This window comes from Ambystoma mexicanum, chromosome 6q (assembly GCF_040938575.1).
Source record: "Ambystoma mexicanum isolate Mex_15411 chromosome 6q, UKY_AmexF1_1, whole genome shotgun sequence".
NCBI lineage: Eukaryota > Metazoa > Chordata > Amphibia > Caudata > Ambystomatidae > Ambystoma > Ambystoma mexicanum.
Genome location: NC_090937.1, coordinates 375,667,986 through 375,688,516, shown reverse-complemented (window position 1 = coordinate 375,688,516; position 20,531 = coordinate 375,667,986). Strand labels below are relative to the sequence as shown.

At 40.8% G+C, this 20,531-nt stretch overlaps 1 pseudogene; it reads left to right on the top strand.

Annotated features, from left to right (window-relative positions):
- The first annotated feature begins 12,157 nt into the window (after positions 1–12,157).
- Positions 12,158–20,531, top strand: part of LOC138515220 (mitochondrial transcription rescue factor 1 pseudogene) — a 166,527-nt pseudogene continuing 158,153 nt past the window's right edge.

The following is a 20,531-nucleotide window of genomic DNA, read 5'->3' as shown; positions in this document are numbered from 1 at the left end:
ATATACTAATTCATAAAAAAATTAGGAGGAAAGACAGCTCTGGCGGAATGGAGAGAACAAAACAAAGCCATCTTAAAACGGATAAACACCGATGAATTTACATTGTGGAAAAGCCCAAATACAGTTAAGAGGAGACTGTTCGAGTTGAACTGGATAGAGACTGGCGAGCGAAGATCGGCTCATAAATCTATGAAAAACTCACCAACTGAAGCCAGACCTGTCAATATGCTCTCAAAATATCTGACCATCGCTCCATGTAAACGGCTAAGAAGATTATATCTAAAATTCCGCCTCAACATATTTGAAACAAAAGAAATCCTTAAAAACAGGAAGATGATTGTTGCCACCAACTCAATCTGCAGATTCTGTTCGCACAGAGATGAAAATTTAAAACATCTAATTCTCTCCTGTGATAAAACGAGCGATCTACATCAGAATTACCTAAGGATTGAGATGGATAAACGTCAGTCTTACAGTGAAGAAGAGTGGTGGTTCCAACTACACAATTGCGAGAGTAAATTATTGTGGATAGCAATAACAACATTTTTGGATCAACTAGAGTCGATGCTGGTGTTGGTGCCCCCAAGTATGAAGAGCACATGAGGAATGACGGCTAGATTTCCATCTCCAAAAACCAAAAGACAATGGCAGCAAACTTAGAAGTTTCTTTCTTTTTATTGTTGAGTTAAGAACTCATGGAAATGTTGTTTTAAGAATTTATGAAAATGAAAATTAGTGTAGGGTTTTTGTGAGAACGGTATTTTATTTTGTATTTCAAAAGTTTGAATAAACTATGTGAAATTAAAAAAAAATAATAAAAAAATAAATAAAATGGTACAATAGAAATGTTTGAATGACATTGAATTCAGTACTATATAGGGACATGGTTTTGTTTCTTAACAACTCTTTGATTCACCTATTTTCTTTTGTATTTTTCTCTCTCTGAAACCTCTTTTACCCCTCCCTGACCCCAGCCCAATTTGTTTGTCATGTTTTTATTTCTTTTCTTAATGCATTTAACATATGGTTTTGGATAAATCACATGACTGTTATATATTTTAGTTAACTATTACTATATGTAACTAATGTTAATGTTTAACACTAATGGCAAAACTAACATGCCGTGATTTGAGAAATGCGCAAAGCCGAAAAACATGTCATCCAAAGGGCACAAATTATTTGATGAATTAATAGTGGTAATGTCGATTTATCTTGGTGGTTGTCTTCATTGAGTAACAATAGGTTTACTAGAAGGAACAGCATTTGGATTTTCCTCATTATACTCTTTTTAGACGCAACAAGAACAAAACTAAGGAATTATCATTGGAGGAGTCACCTAGCAAATCAGTTTAAAGATAAAAGACACTAGGACATGGACACACAGCATTGGCTTACTTTAGTGGGATTTTAGATTCAGTAATGACAGGGCATTACCCTTGCGAACAAGCGATAGCTGCTGCATTTGCTATTGACAAAGCCTCAAGTATTACAATGGGGTGTTCAGTGACATTATTTGTTGAGCACAAATTATTTGCTATTCTAGAGAAACCTAAAAGTACATTGACTACACAAAGAGTATCAGGATATGAGATAATTATTTTGAACCCTGCAATTAAAATTGTTAGATGTAGATGAGTGAACCCAGCATAGCAGAACCAGTACGTAAGGATTATTATGTATACAACTGCACAACATATACTGAGTTTCATGAAGACGTTCCCTGTGTTAGAGAAAATGCTCTTGTGTTAGAGAAAATGCTCTGGACTGGGGGAAATTATTTTCATTGATAGTTCTTCAAAAATGGACCAAATGACTAATGAACACCATATTGGATCAGCTGTAGTGAAGGTGAAGGTGATGGTGAATTTGAAGTAGTTACAAATGAGAGATTGCCTTCAGATTGTTCAGCACAGGCTGCAGAATTTGTGGCACTTGTTGCTGCACTTCAAAAATATGAGGATGAGGAAGTGCAGTTGTATCTGACTCCTCCTACGTGATGTCAACTGTACACGCAGGTTTGTCACACTGGAAAAGGAGGAGTTTCCGCTGTGCAAATGGCACACCAGTGTAACATGCATCCCTATTGGATAAGCTCATTGAGGCACTAAGACTGCCATTGGCTATCGCAGTTGTGAAATGCCCAGCCCACACCAAACAATAACAAAGCTGCAGGCTTGGAAGTAACAATTGTTAAACAGACGATGGTAAAAGAGGGTTTCAACATGCTGTCTATTGTTCAGTTAACTGAGTTACAAGGACAAACCCCACAAGAGGAGCAAGGTTTATGGGGAAAGTGGGGGTGTTCTTTATGCCCCACTGAGGCAATATGGAGACAAGACAGTGCTGGAAAGTCAGTTATGCCTCTAGGGAGCGCTAGAGCAGCTTCACTAACCCAAGCATACGACTCAAGAGAGTCTTGCTACAATAATTGCAGAAGATTGATTTTCACCTAATTTATTAGCACATGCTTCAGATATTTATTGTAAATTGCATCGTGTGTGAGAAATTCACAGCTGGGCACACTTTGCAGACAGTGAGAGGAGCAATCCCTAGAACCAAAGGCCAGTTTCAGCATCTACATATAGGTTATGTTGATATGTTGCAGACATGCAATGGCTATAGGTACATGCTGGTCGTGGTATGTCTCTTTTCCAGATGGATTGAGGTAGGTCCATGCACACACCACAATGCCAAGTTCCTTGTGCATGAGCTGTGCAAATCATGCGGTCTGACCATGCCCTGGATTTTGTAAATGAACTCTTTGAGCCGGTTACATTTTTATTAGGAATAAAGCTTGCATTCTCTTCTGCCTATCACCCACAGGCGAATGGAATGTGTGAGCAATTAAACTGACTCCTTAAAGAAAGGATAGCAAAAATATAGATCACTTAGAGGAAGGGGTGGTTACATTGCCTTCCCCTTGCATTATGTGAACTGCAAAATCAGCATCGCTTAGCTCACCACCTAACTCCTCATGTGTTGGGGACTGGACACCTGTGTGAAAATACCTCTTCCTCCTTAAATACTGATGCCCACAGTGTAGTGAAGACATTAGGTGATGAGATGCATGATTATTTGGGAAATATGACTGCTACTGTCTTTTATTTCTCAACAGATCAAGAACCGGAGGGAGGGGTCAAAGAGGATTGAAGAAGATAGCCAACCAATTGATCCTGACTAGGCAGCCTAGTTTATATCCAGGGGTCCAAGTGTTGGTACGAAAGTTTGTTCGCACTTGGAAGAAGTTACTACCACAGCTGTCAAGCTACAAGTGAGACAAGCCTGGCTGCACCTGCACGACATAAAACCATACAAAGAAAATACCTTGCCCCCTCCTATATCTGCTGACAGTGAAGCAAGAGAATAAGTTCTACACATACAGACCAGTTTGGTTACCAAGAGCAAGGATAAAGAATCTATGAAGTATAAAAACACTCATGAATAAGACTGATATTTCTTAAATCTAATAAGGAATGAACGGACTAGCGGCTATTCTATTTTAGATAGGTACACGATATGATATGATATGATGTGGCATTTTTAACGTGCTTGTACACATGTGTTTCTAGGCATGAGAAGAGAAGGAGGGGGAAACGAAGGGAGGACAAATTAAGGACCTTACTAGGCCTTGTGTCATTCAGATCGTGCAAGTGCGGGGAAGAAGGAATGGGAGTAGTGCCAGGGGGAAGTGGAAGGGGGAAGTGCAGTTAACTCACAAGTGCAGCCAGAGGGTTGCTCATGTGTGCAGAGAGAAGGGACTGTAGGGTTGCAGATACAGACCCTTAAGTGCTAGGGAACCCAGAGGCAGTGCCAGGACAACTGGACATGCAGGAACCTCGACCCGAGTTCAGAAGGTGACCAGGTGAAAAGTGCGCTGAGCAGTCAGGTGCATCAGCAGGGGAGAGGAAGAGAGAAAGCAAAAGCAAAATAAAAGGTTGTGAGTTACTTTGGGAAAAAGAGGTGGCTGTGCACAAGTTTGAGAGAGGCAGGGATGCTGTTCCAGAGGGAGGCCCCAGCTGAGGAGATAGATCTGCCCCCAACTCTCTACTTGGAGAAGATTCTGACCCTCGCTGAGTTGGAGGTGGATACGTGTAGAGCTCAAGAAGGAAGATGTTTTGGAAGAGAAGGTTGTAGGAAGAGCAGCCTAACAACAAGGCCCAGAAAGCCTTGTGGATGATACAGAGGGTCTTGAACTTGATCCTTGCAGCCATTGGGACCCAGTGAAGAGATTTCAGAGCTGGAGATATACAATTCCTGGGCTTGAGGCCAAGGACAAGTCTCGCAGTCCTATTCTGGATACGTTGTAAAGGTCGAAGAGTAGAAGCAGGAACCTTTAGAAAGAGGCTGTTGCAATAGCCCAGCCTAGAGACAGAGAGCTTCTGGGGGAAATTGAGAATAGAAAGAATACCTCTGAGGAGGTGAAGCTGATAGTTTGACTTCCTAAAGACATCAGAGATGTGAGGAGAGAAGGAGAGGGTGGAGTCGAAGATGACACCAAGGTTCTTATCCTCACAGGAAGGAGCAGGAAGAGTGCCCAGAGTGGGCGGCCAGAGAGAGAGAGGAAATTAGGGAGTGAATGTCCCAATGAGGAGGATCTGAGTTTTACTGGCATTAAGGTAGAGATCATGGGCAGCACACCATTCCTGAACAGCAGCCAGACAGCCTGGTATGAGAGAAGAAGCAGAGGTGGCTGAGGGGAGCCTGAAAGAGAGCTGAGTGTCATCTGCATAACAGAGACAATGGGCCTCATTATGAGGTGGGCGGTGAGGGATTACCAGCACCGGTAAGGACACCGGTGCCGGTAATCCCCTACCACCCTATTCCGAGGTCCCTTAGCGGGTCCCTTCCTCAATGCCTGGTTTTGCCAGGCGTTATGGAAGGGACCCGTTAACGGACTTCAGAGCTAATAACCGGCCTGCTAGTAGCGGGCCCGTTATTAGCTCCATCCCCATTCCCATTGAGCCCTATGGGGGCTTGAATGAGAATGGGGAATGGTTCCCGGAATGGGGACTCACTGGGTCCTCCAAGGTTGGAATGACCGGGTAAGTCCCTATTCCGGGAACACGGACCCGGAATGCGGTAAGGGGGTAGCGCCATGGCTACCTCCTACCCCATAATAAGGCCCAATGTATTAACGTTCCAAAGAAAAGGAACCATCTACATCTTCTATGTTGCCAATCATAATAACATTACACACATTCTTGTATGCTGTTTTTACCTATATATTGCAGTCTTACCCACCTCTGATACGACGACACGTATACATTGTAACATTTCTTGGCAATCCTAAAACAATCATATTATTTTCAGAATCATTATCGCTATTATCCTGCAGTTTTTGATGTAAAACTAATTTACAAAGAATAACAAAATTACATATTGAATTAAAACAAGATTGGGAGGTTCCAAAGAGACTGACTACCATCAGGAAAGTTGATGAGATGTTCTGGAATGGTAATTGTGATTTCATTTTGCATTATGATTTGCCTTTTCTTTCTTATTATTATGGCATTTAGAAACATAATGATAAAACATGCAGATACAGTGGTTACCAATTAAACAATGAAGCATTTCTTATAACCCCTAACAAAAGCACGAGTATCATCTTCCCTGATTTTTTTTAAACACATTTTTTGAGTTAAAGGGATGCTGGTGAAGATAAAGACAATATAAATACATATCTTGATCATTTGCTCCTTTAAAGAATAACATGTGGTATCAGCACATGAAGGAGGTGCGAGAGAAAATGTTTTCTACGTATGTTCTCTCATTCAATATGCCATGAACCTAGCCAGAACATTGATTGCAAGAGAAACACCTGCAAATGATGCAAAGTGTCTCATTCATCTAGCATCTTGCACAACCATAGTAAAATTTGAAGGAAGGTGGGCAGCCCTACGATGGAGATCAAGGAGAACGTTTCCATATGAAGATGCTTATGTGAAGACACATAAGATGGAGAAACAAATAAAGGTTTTTGAAATGAAGAGGCTGGGATGTTCAGACATACTGGAAAAATCAGGATTACTAGGATGCTGGGAGAGACCTCAGCTTTTTGTATATGGACGAGTTGCCACCAGTAAAGGATGGGAAGAAGGAATTTTACGTTGCACTGCACACTTCTTGAAGAAGGAAACAGTAAGCATAGTACAAATAGTAAATTACATGAGTCAATTATTTTAAGCTACTAAAATGAGTGAAGAATAAAGCAGGACCAGTGTCCATAATACCAGTAAATAATGTGAAAACATCCTTCAGGACCAAAGGCCTGGTTCTAGTTGGGGAAAATAAAGGATGCAAGCAGATACGTGAAGTACCAGGAATGAATCGGGGAACTGCTTTGCTGATGTATCGATGTTGGGCCTGTGGATCCAGAGCTTATATGCAGTTGAGCAAGAATTGGTGAGCAATATGTTCTATTGTGGTCATACATTTTCCTGCATTAGTGATTCCCCAAAGTGACCTTCATATTGAAGAGTTCCCAAAAATGAATGAATACCAGAGAAGAAAAAGGTCCCTCAACCTCCATCAACTGAGGAGTGAGAATTATTTCTCCTCAAAATCAATTTGGCCTCTCACGATATTCCAGCAGTGCACAGATTATTCAGCAATACGGCAATGATATATACATGATTATTTATGCAGGGACACCAGGCTGCAGTGAATGGCGAGTGGTTACAAATCACCAGATGGGAGTTGCTGCAAGCAATCAATGTGACAATAAAATTATTTAATGCATTCAAAGACCCTCCAGAACAGGTAGGTCTTGGATTTAATTACAGTAATGGAAGGAGGCATGTGCAACAAGATCGGGCCTCCTTGCTGCACATTCCCACCTGCCCATGATGGAGAAAATGGATCCCTGACAGAAGCAATATCTGTCCTGAAAAACCTGCACATGAAGATGGAGGATGATACTGATGAGCCGGAAGATGATGATTGGTTATTGTCTCTGTTTTTATGGATTCCAACTTGGCTGGTGAATGCCTTCTAACTACTTGGAGCAATACTAGTTTTGGTATTGCTAGAATTCTGTCTTACAAGGTTCATTTTAGGACAATGCAAGACGACGGTCAATAAATCTAATGGGATAAAGATCATGATCGATGTGAACGGTGACCATACAACACGGACTGAAGACACCACCTGTGTGAACATAAATACGAGTTTGCTGGCACATCCACGGATGAAAATTTATAACCCAAAAGATCATAAGAACTATATTGGATATTGGTTAGTCTGTCAATCGACTGGAGAATGATGTCACATGACCTGGAGTGTGGATGAACATATAAAGAATGCAGACGACCTGAGGAGGGTGACAAAGTTAGGGATTTCAAAGAAACCAATGTATGAAGAGAAGATCAAGAAGATTAAAGATGAGGTGGTCGAGAACTCGACCAGAGGGGGGAATGTAGAGGAGCAGATGGATACGTCATCCCTAGTTACCACCCCCTCACATGAATCATATTGAAATAGCACAAGAAGAGCCCTATTTGGGACACCAAGTATTGCCCCAATACTGCATTGATTGTATGAGAGACGATATGCACTCAGACAACCATATTGAATGTGCCACTGTACTGAAAGCATGGAAGGATGTCTGCACACACCATTGTTCATCGAAGAGCGATACGTGAAATCTGATGAGAGCAGTGTGACATCATGAGGGAAAGATACGAAGATGAAATGAAACAATATGCAAATACTTAAAGAATAAAGATGTAACTGGAGTGATAAGAGAAACATGTAATTGAAGACAAAGATATCATATGCACCAAAGAAATAAGGGAGGAGAGATAAAGTGGCACATACACAGAAATGCAAGGTAGCTGAGACATATAGAAGCTTGCTGCAGAAGTAAGCATAACATGGCCAAGACAACCATGAGAAAAAGATGGACACTGGAGTTGAGTTGAAGCCAATCAAGCTAACTCAGAGACAAACCAGGGCTGCAGAGTCAGGATACTCTGCAAAACAGCTTTGTGTGAGGAATGAAGAGTCTATTGGCCTGGGACCAAGGATGCCACATCAAGGAATAATCGCAAGGCAGAAAGGGAGTCCAGTGCATAATCCATGTACCTAACACATATTTGTATTAGATTAAGAGAAGAAGAAGATATCTGCAAGTGCCAAGTATTGGGCCATCGAAGATGCAAAATATGCCTATAGCAGGTGGAGTGAGCAACTCTCCAGAAGCCAAGAGGAGTAATGACACCCAGCTTAATTAAATCAAATAGCAGCAAATAAAAGGTTGAAATGGACAAAATTGTGGTCTCCTTAAACGTGAATCAGAAGTTGAACACATGGGCTATTCATTAAGCTCCAGATGAAGATAATGGTGTAGCTACACTCCCTTGAAAGTCACAGAACAGAGAGCATGCTGCAAGGGCAACTGTAAAGATGAAGCCTTGGCTTAGGGCTTGAACGATGAGAGATGATGGACTAATTGGGCAATTGGGTAGTAGTCTGGCATTGCTCTTTGCACCTGAGTTTTGTCTTGCTTGTGTGCTGCTAACAAGCCAAAAATCCACTGTTGGGAGAGAGTGCACACCGATCAGAGAGCTATTCAGTGTTGCACAGGACACCCCGCTGCTTATTCTGCTATAATCTGCATTATACATATTTACAGGTGGTTCAAGGCGTGCCTATCAGATAAAGAGCATCCAGTGATATTACTAATACTTATATGATATATAGGTACACGTGTTCCCTTAACCAATCCCTCCCTTCAATAGGTTTTACAGTTTGACACATAGGATGACATCATAGCTAACGTATATTGAGGTATAACACCTTTGTGCAATCAAAATTGAAGTGTGAGTGCGTGTACTAAACTTTGTTGTTCGCCAGATTGCCCTACTTTATTTGAGCTTTATTTATACAAACAATAGGGGAGCCCCTGTGTGCAAGCCTGAGACAGGGCAAATTATACTCAATATCCAAACAAAGAAGTACCCACGCTTATGACAAACATTGTTCTTGTCATTAACTTCAATTATTTTTTAAAGAAGTAAAAATGTGCTTCAAGAGTCACATAAAACCAAAGAAAAACATACTTAGGGTGCAAGCTTAATTTAATATCAAGAGAAAGTGTTTTTCTTGTTTAAATTCTTTGAATTTGTAAATCTTTTTTACATAAACTTGATAGAAATATTGAAAAAAGAAAAAGCATAAGACAAAACATTGACAATACATACATGAAGCATAAAAGAACAACAGCAGACCATCCTTATAGAACAATAGAAACGGTTTTTGCCAGATTAGTTGGATAACACTGCCGGGGGAGGATTGCTGCTGCAGTAAAAAACTACCAGGGTGTATTAAAAATTACCCTGGTAGGTTGGTAAAGGGTATCAACATGATTAATCGATAAGCATGACTTTTGTTATCTGCCAAATAAGCATGACTGTTGCTATCTGCCTATGTGTAAGAGAAATCAGAAAACAATTAGCAATGCTGTTCCTTAAGAAAAGGAGCCAGACATGGAGACACGTTTCGGTGTGCCTGTATTCGTGGCATCTGTAGTTGAGCCTTCCTCAGGGCAGGTGTGGTGGGTCACCCTATAGGGGGCAGAAGATAGACAAATTTTGAACTAGAGGCACACACTACTGGACGTGTTCTGAGGTTAAAAACTGAATCATGCTGCTGATCCAAATTAGGGTCCACAGACTACTCACCCTGTATAGACATCAGGGACAGGAGGAAAACGCAGGATTCCTACAAAACAAAGACTGATATCAGTTATTTTTGACCAACATTGTGTCGTGTCAGGCGCTCTAACTCCTGTGGAGTTGTAAGCAGTATTGTTGCTGGTACAGATTACAGGAAACAATATATGCAACAGTGTTGATAAATCACGATGCAAACTGTAATACCTGTGATGGTATGAGCATGGCACAATTGATTGCAGGGTTGTCAAAGATGAGTAATGCTCAAGGGTGTGTATCCAAAGAACCTCAGCATGGAAAAGACTTCAAAACCGCAAATAAGAGTTTAAACTGACATTTAGGCGGGCCGGGGCTGCTGACAGAGGGATGAGAGGGGAATGGGTTACCTCCTCAAATGAATGTTGTATACTACATGTGCGTATTGGAAGGGTCATGGTGAGCAATTACTTACTTATGCATCTACCGGGAGCTTGCAGGTACTTTATTTGATTTGACAATAAAGTAGAACTTTGCCATTTTCTTTGAGTCTGTCCGTTTATTTGGGCCTGAGATCATTAGTGGTAATTCCATCTAGCACATGAGATGCTTCAAGGTGCTAGAGCACATATCCACCACCCACAAAATCTTACTTTGGTGTGACACTTGGCCTCTTCTGGTAACAAAACCTGCTGACTCGTTGTCCCCTCCAAATCACTTGACTGCTCCTATTACTGGTTCACTGGCCTGCAGGCAGCTGCAGTAAGGAACAATCACGTAAAACATTATACAAGTAACTTCTCACCGTGGTGCTCATCACACTAACTACTTAAAGGACAGGTTCAGATCCTTTTAATATTTCAGAACAACAGCCAAGTGTTAACATTCTACCAAGAAAGTAAGGCCTAAACGCACAAATCCATATGCAGAGAGATGAGACTGGGCTCTAGAGTTGGAACACTCCTGCGCTAAGCTCTGGTTATTTTGTGTTGCTAGAGATGTTGATGCAAGGTCACAGATTTGGTTGAGGTGAAGCCTAGACCTGTTTGTATGATTGGGAAAAAGGGGTCCTGGCTACCATACAATTCGGATTTTCGGAAAAGTAGATTTTTCACGCTCTTTGCGGTTTAAACAATGCAGATTCATTTAATATTATAGTGTGGACTCATAGTCCTAGTAGTGGTCAGCCAACATGTGTTTCAAACTCGTGGGTCTTTATCAAGGCTAAAGGTTAATTCTTGGGTCTGGCCTTGGATGGGGTCCCATTTGTGGTCTGTGCAGGTCCTGTGTGTTCACAGCTTGGGTCCTCAGTGGACCTATAGTTTGAAGTATCAGTGGAGATGTTGCTTCCTCAGTGTCTGCCAGGACACTACAATATTAAATAAATCTGCACTGCTTAAACCGCAAAGAGCATGGAAAATCTACTTTTCCAAAAATCCGAATTGCAAGATACCCAGGACCCATTTTTCCCACAAATCCATATGGGTGAAACGTGAGCCAGTTATCCTTTGACATTTATACAATCACATGCACAGAGCATTAGGGTGGAAAAGTATTTATCCTTTTTGGGAATAAATTGCCATGTCCTGCACATAGAAGCAGCTAGCAACACACAGTGTTATCATATATCATACCTATATAAATTAACATAGACTACACAAATTATCATGCTCCATGCATGGCAGTGGATTACTTTTTAAATTGTATTTTATTATGGGTTGTATACCTTTAGACTAATTTAGGACTGCTTCAGAGGGCTTACAATACAGGAAAGGACAGGTCTTCAGTATAGTGGCAGGAACAGTAAGTAGGACATTCTTGCTGGGTCTTGACAGCTGTGAGAAAGCTTCTGAATAAAGGTGATAATGAATTGGAAGGGATTCACAGGGGAAAGGGTCTTGCATATATGCTGTTCTAACTCCAAAAAGATTGCTTCTGTATCAACTGAAGGTCAACCATAGGAATTTGGACTCATGGTAATGAAGGATCACTATGGTGAGGTGGTCAGAGGCTGGATCGCGATAGGCTCTGAGGGTCAACCAAAGAGTTATGGAATCAATGTGTCTGTGGTTTGTGCAAAAGGGACCTGACTTAGCAGTTCAGCTGGACTTTCTCTTATGGGATTGGACAAGACTGATAGTGTAAGGTCTTTCTCCTTCAATAATGGCATGGTAGACTGACAACTGATGGTTTGGAGGGCTGCTGAAAGCAATGGATATACGATTGAATCAAAACCGTCAAACCATCAAATTTCAGGTTTGCTAATGTTACTCAAAGTGAAACGTCTATGCCCAGACTTGGGTCCCGAGCCTGCTGCCTAGTGCCCCAGTTACACTTCCTGTGAAGAGGGGATATAATATAACTGATCTGGCTGGAATGCCCCATTTGAGATAGATTCACTCGACATTATAGCACTATACACCAATATTCCTCATGATGAGGCCATTGAATGCATAGGCTCCAGCCTGACACTCTCTATATCATTCAGTAAGGGACAGGTGAAATTCATTATGGAATTACTATCACTAGCGCTTACTAAAAACTACTTCAAATATCAGGATCAGTTCTATGAACAAACTCAAGGAACGGCCATCGGGGCAACATTTGCCCCCAACTTCGCCATCATATTCATGGCAGCCTTTGAAGCCAAATTCATTTTTTCAGATCTAAATGCATACCGTCAGCACATTGAGAGCTGGCGAAGATATATTGATACCAATAACACTGAGGAGGAAAAGAGGTAAGAAAAGCTTGTGCTGGACCACCGTCAAACAAAGGTTAACAACCTTTAGAACTAAACATACAGGTCCGACAGGTATCATGTTTGAATTCGACGTAGGTAACCTCGGGTCAACAAAAGGTTTAAGAGAAGAAGGCCTGCCCTTATTCCATTAAATCAATAGACATTTTTTTAGAAAAATATACAATTTTATTAATATTCATAACAAATGAGCATAAACATCTATACAAAGATCATACACTCACTGAAGAGTATAGCAGTACATTTGAAAAGATTGTACTGACATTGAATAGTTCAGGGAGGGAGTTTGCTGATTCTCAAAATCACCCTCCTTGTTTCTTCAGTGATAGCAGTGATGGACAAGAAAAAAGAAAAAAGAAAAACATCAGTGCAATGACATAGATAAAACCGTCAGTCTAGGGTGTACAGGACAGAGCAAAATGGCTCTCCTGCAAGTTTGAGGTATTGTGCACATAAAATGTCACGTGCAAGTGCAATTACGCAAAAGTTTAAACAAAGTAACACCAGGTTTTCTCATACATAGCATTCTCTCGTTCAACATATCTCATACATACCCTTCTCAACATACTATTATCCATTACATTATTTTCATCTGGCACAGCACTGTAGACAACATTAACACTTTTTTGATGTGGCTTAATCAATGCCACCATACAATTAAATTCACCATCTCCATGAGCAATACCCAGATACCTTTTTTGGACCTTCTCATTCAACATCAGGCCAATAAACTTATTTGTTCATTATTCACTAAACCCACCAACCGCAATACATTATTGCATTTTGATAGCTTCCATCCGCGCAACCAAAAAGAAAATGTACCCTATTCTCAGTTTTTGAGACTAAGAAGAAATTGCACATTAGTATCTGACTATGACCACAAAATTCAAACAACGGGGCTACCCGAAAAAACTTGTTTCAGATTCATATAAACGAGCCAGGTTTACCCCCTGTGAAACTCTTCTTGAATCCAAAAAGCAGACACCACATGAGAAATTAGTCTGTGCTCTCACATACAGCCAACATACCTTCTTAATTAAAAAATAAATAAAAAAATACTGGTCTGTGGCACAACCTCCTCTGCCAGAAGAACCACTATCGATCTTCACCATGAAAAGGCAAAAAAACCCAAAAATCAACTGGTCCATGGATCCACTCAAATTAAATCCTCAAGATCAAAACATCCAGCTGGGACCTCCGGCCCCTTACAGGCCACTTTTCCTGTGGTACTTGTTCTGTTTGCAAATGTGCTTTAAAAATTAAAGCTTTTCCACTGAATGGTAAAATCTGGGAGCTACGTCACCATTCGAATTGTAAAACCTCTTGGGCAGTGTACTGTATTGAGTGCCCCTGTGCCCCTGTGGGCTCAAATATATTGGTAAAACCACATGCTGGGTCCATACACCCATTACGGAACACCGTTCCCGCATTTGATGCAAAGCCATTAATTCGCCCCTCGTAAGCAATTTCATGGAATACGGCCATTACACCGAAGACCCATGTTGGTGGGTCATCGATGTCATTAAGAATGCTGCTAATCAACACCAAGCATTGGCAAATAAGGAAGCATGCTGGATTTTTTCATTGGACAACATTGACCATGGGCTAAATGAAGCATTTCAGGTATGGTAAAATTGTACCTTTTTAAAAATGTTACCCCCTTTTTGTCATGGCATCCACATCAATAATTGCACCCTTGAGACCTATATTTCATTTCCATATTGATTCTTTAGGAATTTTGATTATTTCATTGTTTTAGTGTTCCTCACTATAATGATCTAGTTACTATATATATTTCATGTTTTCCTGAACTCTTTTAGATCTATAAATTGCTTTTCACTGTAGTAGTCCACAGCAACCTTTTTCATGTACGCCCATTAAAGCACAGTGGTCTTATTGAGAACAATACACCCTTCCTCACTTGCTATTGAATCTGACCAGCCCATGGTGAGTCCTCTTTCTATTTCTTTCTTCGGATCCATTGGTGCACCTATAGCCACGCCCCCGGAAGTCAGGACACTTCCTTCATCTCCCGCAGTAAACTCTGGACTCTTCAAACAGCTGTACGTCGGCTGCCGCACAATGCACTCGGACTTTGTCTGTTAAAAGATTAGTAGCTGGATACAGAACTTCCCCATAATACTAAACATAACTAAGCTATGCCTCCGAACTAACATATACATTCCTTATCATAGGCTTGTATACTTCTCTGGTGCCGGGATTATGTGGCTATATAGTGAGCCCCCCGCAGCACGGCTTCCATTCACAGACAGCATTTAAATAGACGGCATTCATTGCCGCAACATCATATCACGGAGCACAGGTATGTTAATATTTTTAAAAAATGCCTGTCTCTGCCTACAAGCTCTCTACGGCCCCGGTATAAGGGGACGTACACAGATTTAGAAAATCTACATCACTCCTGGTACTCTTTCGCCGCATCAGCTTACACTTCAGCCTCTTGAAGAGGTGACCCCTGAATTTCGGCAAGGGAATACAAATATCAGCAGCATGGCAGCAGCACGCCTGTATGCTCGCCATTGAAGTAGCGCAATAGGTAGGCAATAATAATCCATTTAAGTTGATCTCTGATTAATTATATTTCAGTTTTCTATTTCCTACTTTCCTATCATAGGTATCTCATGAATAATACCATGGGAATGGCACTAAGGCTTCTTTCTAAGCATGTGCACACAATGAATGCGGCACTCTCTGTTTCAGTTTTGCGTTGTCCACCCACTTGGGATGCTTGGGCACTATCACCAGTTAGAGGGGTGCTGACCTTGGTCACCAGTCCAGTTAGGGTGAACACCTGGTCTTGCATGTTACATGCTGTTCCTCTAGTACCTTTCATACGTATGCTTGTTTGCAACACAACCGATTTATCAGTTTTTGTTTGGTTGTTCTCTAGGGGCTGAGCAAACGATTTATATTTACTGTGTACAAGTTCTATTCTTTCTCATTAGCTCTGTGACCAGAATTTAGCTAGTACCCAACTAAATTTTGGGTTGACCTTGTTGCATAAAAAGGCTAAAGATATTAGGTCCAATTGAGTTAGGGACAGGTAACCATATACGATCAAGTCAGCATATTAAGCCCTACACACAGGCTTAGTCTGCTTTAACACAGATGTCACACTGAGCGTGATTAGTTAAATTCAGCTTCTTCGTTTTCAAATTGTATTTGTTTACTTTCTTAAGAAATGTTTGTTGTTGATTTGGAACATACCAACAGTCATTTAATGGTTTGATATTTATCTGGAATATATTAATTCCGGTCATTTATTTCCCTGAGTTTTATATATTTGTCATACTTATTAGATTCAATTGTTTGTTTTGTATGTATTCGTCATCTCTTTGTGAAATTCACTACTTTTTGAGAAATATTGATTTAATATAATATTGTTTGTATATGTTTTAGATCTTGTTATCTTTTTTCTTTTTGGATTTGTGCCAACAACAAAAAAATATATATTGCACAAGCATAGTATGCTAGGTACCATATTCTCATTAAATTGTGTGATTGATTCATGACAGTAACCAGTTTAGTAAATGTTGGTAGCCTTCAAATCAGTTGATTAATAGTACTTACACGGGAACACCTCATTGTTTGGTTTCCATTTGGGATGGGACCAAGCATGATTTTTATATGGTTATTTCTCCTCTGCAATCTGATACTTTTTGGACGGGAGGAACAAACACAGAATTGCCTGTGGTTATGATAGATTCAAAACCTTTTAGCAATAAAACTTCAGTGTTGCACTTTATGGGGAGCCAGTGGAGGGTTCTCAAAACCAGAGAGATGTGATCAAAGATTTCCAAAGAAAATGCTCTCGATAATGTGCTCACATTGTTCAGATTTGTCCTAAGAGTGGGGTGACGTGTGCATTTGTTGCATTGTGCCACGCTTTCAATTAACAATGTCCATAATATCGGCAAAATCACCAGGGTGGAATGCCTGTCCCTTGTTGTATGCACGCCTGCAGGAGGGGATGAGGTGGCATACAAATCTTAACCAGGCGAGCAAACTTGGGCAATGTAAACATACTAATCCATGTCTGGTCCTAAATAATATACTGTAACTAACAAAAATAAAGATATACTTCCAAAAAAGAACATTATAACGTGGGGGGAGTTACATGGTACTCCCCCAGTGGCTATTTTCCTCATACGAGTTGGAATGGCTCAGGAATTCAGTAAAGGTACTGGAAATAAGCCAATGCTAGGGGGGGCCACGTGACTCCCCCAGTAACCTCCACTGTCAGCACAACACTCCTTTTATGATAAGGAGCATCACGATGAGAGTCCTGCAGGTGGCGGAGCTGTCAGCATGGTGCTCCCTTGATGAGAGGGAGCATCACATTGTCATCCAAGGGCCCTCTGTGTGTTGCTCCCTCTGATCACAGGGAGCACCATGCTAACAGCCCCACCACCTGCAGGACTCTCAGCACAGTGGTCCCTCTCACCATGGGGAACGCTGTGCTGAGAGCCCCGCATCCCAGCTGGGCTGAACCTAACAGAGGTGGCCCAGGCAAGGAGAATCCCCTGTCCCTCACCGCTTTCTCCATACCTTAAGGTGGGGGTGGATGACACTCAGTCACCTTCATCTTCGCCCTACCCCACCCTCCTCATCGGCTGTACATGGTTGCTGGAAACTAGGCAGTTCCCAGAAACCATTCTGGGTTGATTTTGTTTGTGACCCCCTCTTCACCCCAAAAGGTGATCATTCATTACTTTATAAACGATGCCCTTGGGCCGTGCAGGAGTTATGGGCCCTGAAGACCTTGTTAAAGGAAATAAACATATTGAAGACTGGCAGGAGCCAGCACATCAACTGTAGGGCACTAGTCTCTTCCTCCAACAATTCACTTCCACCAGCATCACAGATGGTGCAGTCAAAGTTGCTTATTTGAATGTTAGAATTTACTTTAATAAGTCAAAAGTATTTAAGTGAAAGAAAATTCAGCATATTACGTAAATGTGAAAATGAATTCCCAAACGTCTGGCTGCACAGATTTCTAAGCACTGCAAATGCATGTTGTTTTCCTGATATTCCTGCATAAGTCGATTTTGCCATTGAGTGCACGATTAAAAAAATGAAACGTCTCTTTTTTTATTTCTAGTGCCCTACTGTAAAAAAATAAAGAGATCATTGGACACTATGATTGCTCGTAATGCAATCGCAGAAGTTGTGATGTTGGCACCTTTATTCGGGTGACCGACCTTCTTTTTTACTTTAGCAGTTTATTAATAGTAGGGCCAGGCATTCCGTGGGTGTTAAAGACCCAGTGGTGTAAGGGCTAAAGGCGCACACTGCACCCTTCTGTTTGGTGTCTTTTGGAAATTATACGAAGAAAAAAATAATGATATCATTGTTTTGTACACGTTGATGTACACTGATGTAAAAACGGAAAGTGCAAAAAATTATCAGGAAATGGATGGATGCCTGTAAATGAAATCTCACATCCGTGAATAGTTTGATAAGATTTCTTCTAAAGTGTTGTGGACTTTACTGGCCTAATTATTTCCCCGCTGAAAGGGCCACTGCGTTACTATCTTGACATTTGGCGAAGTTGCATAGCATGCCGTGCGTGTTCTCATGCACGCCCCCATTGAGTGATAGGACATTTCTTTGCATCAACGTGATTATACATCCGTAACGCCGTACAGCTAAACAATGCATGCCACTATTCAATATGTATGTTAACAAGGTTTCAATCATGGAGACATAATGATCTGTTTGTTTTGCCTGGATTAGATTTGATGCAAATTGCATTGTCTGAAAGGCTTTCAAATTGAATGCAGATCGCTGATTGATGTCAAAATAGCAGCAATCAGTCTTCCTATCGGTAGAACCTTGAGAAAATGGTGTTCCAATGTTTTATGCGCAATGCAGGGTCCTGGACTGTAGCAATGCAAGTCTAGGGCTCGAAAGTTTGACTCCAGTCCCGGTGTTACCCTGGAGAAGGTGTTCTTCATAGAGCGGCCTGTCTTGAGTATTGGTAGGATATTGATTCAACAATCATATATCATAGTTGCAGGCGGTCTCTAGAAGGCTCTGCGGATTTGCATGACTTTACATTCTATTGACTTTTACGGAGTATAACCTCAGCGAACCACTGAAAGGACAGCCAGTGCCTGGCACAAATGGAAACCTGCAAGGCTGGGCAACCAGAAACCACTGTTCACCATTATACCATTACAGCAAATGTGTGTCAGAATGCAGCATAGTGAATATCGCAAGGATATAAGTATATGGCACTGTGTGCAAGATGAGTTCCAAATATGCTTGCAAACTTAAAAACATAATTATGCAAATACTTTTTTTAAAATACCTATCACGCTATGCTGTTAGTGAACATGTGTAAGTATCTCCAGGCCATAGAATCTAGAACACTCCAGTTCCACTTTATTTAGGTTCATCAAGGCACATTGTGGCTCTGTGATGGATTTCCGTTTGCTGGTAGTCGCTCTACACTTTCAACCATGACTCGAGTAATAAGAAGACTGGTTTAATGCTGTTGAACTGCAACTAGAGACTAACTGAAGGTCTGAATGCACTAGAGGCCCCTAAAAAGGCAGAGGGAAAATGTGCAGACAAAGATCAACCTGTTGGCGAATCTGTGATTTGATTATTTTTTGAGCTTGTAGCCGTCAGCAATCATGTCCCTGTATTTTGTGTGCCCAATACTAATCATCAATATAGTAAAACAAAGGTGGGGCATATAGAAGTTGTGCCACCTGTCAGTCTTAAAAATGCACTTCAAGTAAGTAAGGTGATGAAAAACGTTTTAATACACTTGGGTATGTCATCAAATAGAAAAGAGAGGAATTGTTTCTATAACTTCAACACGTGTTTCTCCACTATCCTTCTAGTGGGCCATCAGGAGGTATTGTGTGACCACTAATTTACATGTATCTAATGAAAAGGAAAATATCAAATAAACACTTCTTACATTGTAAACAAATCATGTCCTTACATGCATGTGTATGTGCTATGATTGTGACCAAAAAAAAAAAAATTGTTTGATAATTACTGTCTGATTATTGCTCACCCTTTGTTGCAATTGGTCGAAGGCAGGTTAACTTTTTAAATTGCCCTCTTGAAGAATGCTTCTTTTTTAGTTTAAAGTTTCCTAGAAATGACAAACATGCTTGTCTATGTAACATTGTATCTCCAGTCAGTCTAGGGATTCATGCAGGTCATATAACAAAATAATAGTAGACTAGAGAGATTATTCTCTTGGTTACCTCAATATGTGGAAACACAAGGATACACTTGGTTGTCCTTGTGCTCTCCAGAAACACTGACCCATGAAAGGGATCAGCTTTTCAAAATGGCTTCTGTTTTGTTTACTGACGCAATGACATCATCACATATTTGTGCGCAATGACAGCATTACAAACAAGTTTGCCACGATCTTGCCCGAGTGGGGATTTTTCTATGTCTCTTATAACAAAATAGAATAAAAGTCCATGTTTACACACATCATTAAAAACACTCTTTACGATGTATCATAATAGGAAAAGAATGTCCTCTTGAAAAAATATGTATGAAGGTAAAGGCAGAACGTTCTAGGTAACGTGTGTAGAATACATAATTTCCGGGTAGTTCTAATATCCTTAGTCCTCAAATTTAGGAAAATGTTCGATCTGTTCCGAAATCTTTCCAACTTCTATGGTCAATTGTTTAGAGAAAGCTGAACATGTCATTGTCCTGATTGAGGCCAATCATGCAAACATCCATTAGATGGATCCATCTGGCTCCTCTTCTTCTAAGGAGCGGTCCTTCCTTTCCTCCACTTGGTGGTCTCTCCAATTTTCTATACCAAAGAAAGTGATTGCTTCTACTTTGCTGGTAGGGTGTGCTGTGTGAAAATAATTGGCCAACGGATACTTGAGATCCTCTTTATTGATGGCTCAACAATGTTCCATAATTCTTAATTTCAACGGTCGTATTGTGCTGCCTATGTACAATGTGTTGCATAGGCACTGGATTCATATATGACATATTTAGTGTGGCAGTTAATTAGTTGTTTGATCTTAATGTTTTTACCATTGGGTAAATTGGATAAAGTGTTTTCCATTCATCATTTGGGCCATATTATACAATTGCCACACTTG